Here is a 2393-nt window from a genome sequence, read left to right as displayed (position 1 = left end):
TACTTGCAAATATCTTCTCCTATTCAGTAAGTTGCCTCATCATTTTGTTGATGGTTTCCTTCATTGTGAAAAAGGTTTTAATTTTGGTGTAGTCTCAGTAATTTAATTTTGCTTTTGTTTCCCTTGCCTGAGGAGACATAGCTAAAAAAATATTTCTATGGGCAATGTCAAAGAGATTACTGCCTATTTTTTTTTTAAGGAATTTTATGGTTTCAGGTCTCACATTTAGGTCTTTAATTCATTTTGAGTTTATTTTGTGTATGGTGTAAGAAAGTGGTTGTTTGGGGGCACCTGGTGCCTCAGTCCATTAAGCATCTAACTTTGGCTCAGGTCATGATCCCAGAATCCTGGGATTGAGCCTGTGTCAGGCTCCCTGCTAAGCAGGGAGTCTGCTGCTCTCTCTGTCCCTCCTCCTGATTATGCTCTCTCTCTCTCAAATAAATAAAATCTTTTTAAAAGGAAGTGGTTATGGGACGCCTGGGTGGCTCAGTGGTTAAGTGCCTGCCTTTGGCTCAGGGCAAGATCCTAGGGTCCCAGATTTGAGTCCCACATTGGGCTCCCTGCATGGAGCCTACTTCTCCCTCTGCCTGTGTCTCTGCTTCTCTCTCTCTCTCTGTCTTTCATGAATAAATAAATAAAATCTTTTAAAAAAAGGAAGTGGTTCAGTTTCATTCTTTTGCATGTAGCTATCCAGTTTTCCCAGCACTATTTGTTGAAGAGACTGTTTTTTCCCTATTGTATATTCTTGCCCCCTTGTAATATATTAATTGACCATATTATTATGGGTTGATTTATGAGACTTCTATCTTGCTCTATTGATTATGTGCCTATTTTTGTGTTGGTACCATTCTTCTTTGATTACGACAGTTTTGTAGTATATCTTGATACTGGCATTGTGGTACCATCAGCTTTGTTCTTCTTTCACAATACTTTTTTGGCTATTTGGGGTCTTTTGTGGTTCCATACAAATTTTAGGATTATTTGCTTTAGTTTTGTGAAAAATGTTGTTGGCATTTTGACACAGATTGCATTAAATCTACAGATAACTTTAGGTAGCATGGACATTTTAACAATATTGGTTCTTCCAATCCATGAACATGGAATACTTTTTCATTTGTTTGTGTCATCTTCAGTTTCTTTCACCACTGTTTTATAGCTTATGGAGCACAGTTTTTCACTTCCTTCGTTAAACTTATTCCTAGATTTCCCCCCTTTTTTTGGTACAGTTGTAAATAGGATTGTTTTCTTAATTTCTTTCTGCTATTTTGTTATTATTATACAGAAATGCAACAGATTTCTGTATATTAATTTTGTATCTTGTGACTTTATTGAATTAATTATAACTTCTAGTAGTTTTTATGGTTTAGTCTTTAGGATTTTCTATATATAGTATCATGTCATCTGCAAATAGTGAGTTTTACTACTTTCTTACTGGTTTGGATGCCTTTTACTTCTTTTTCCTGTCTGATTGCTATGGCTAGGACTTTTAGTACTATGTTAAATAAAAATGGTGAGGTGAGTATCCTTGTCTTCTTCCTGGTTTTAGAGAAAAAGCTCTCCTGAGCTCCAGAGAGAGTATGAGCTGTGGTGGCCAGAGTCATGGCAGGGCAGGCATTTAGAAAGTTTTTCCCCCCTTTGGCTGAATTTTAGTTTTAAAGGAGCGCAGCTAAAACTGTAACCAAAAGAGGTATCATGCTTCCACAAAAATATCAAGGAAAATTGTTGCAAGCAACAGTAGGAGCTGTTGGATCAGGCTCTAATGGAAAAGGTGGTGAGATTCAACTAATTAGTATGAAAGTTGTAGATAAAGTTCTTCTCCCAGAATGTGGAGGCACCAAAGTAGTTCTAAATGACAAAGACTCTTTCTTTTTTAGAAATGATGAGATTCTTGGAAAATATGTGAACTAAAATTATTAAAATGGCATGAAATGAAGCTGCCCATTCCAGTGAAGTTGTGAAATCTTTCATCATGTAAGTAACTTTCATGTCTCTCTTTTATAATAAGCTAATGATATCCCAAAAAAGCCCTCAGTTTTTCACTATTGAATATGATGTTAGCTGTAGGTTTGTCATACATGGCTTTCATTAGGCTGAGATATGTTTCCTCTAAATCTACTTTGTTGAGTTCTTCTCACGACTGGATGTTGTACTCTGTCAGATGCTTTTTCTGAATCTATTGAGATGTTCATATGGTTTTTATCCTTTCTCTTGTTACTGTGTTGTATCATGTTGATTGATTTGCCGATATTGAACCACCCTTAAATCCCTGCAATAAATCCCACTTGATCACGGTGAATGATTTTTTAAATGTACTGTTGAATTCAGTTTGCTAATATTTTGTTGAGAATGTTTGCATCTATGTTCATCAGATATATTGGCCCATAGTTCTTTTT

General features: G+C 35.9%; 1 pseudogene; it reads left to right on the top strand.

Moving 5' to 3' along the window:
- The first annotated feature begins 1599 nt into the window (after positions 1-1599).
- On the top strand, positions 1600-1908 carry LOC100688852 (annotated as a pseudogene).
- Positions 1909-2393: the final 485 nt, after the last annotated feature.

Source organism: Canis lupus, chromosome 23, assembly GCF_011100685.1.
Source record: "Canis lupus familiaris isolate Mischka breed German Shepherd chromosome 23, alternate assembly UU_Cfam_GSD_1.0, whole genome shotgun sequence".
NCBI classification, from domain to species: Eukaryota; Metazoa; Chordata; class Mammalia; order Carnivora; family Canidae; genus Canis; species Canis lupus.
The sequence above is the reverse complement of the archived record's forward strand: the minus strand, read 5'-3'. Positions and strand labels throughout refer to the sequence as shown.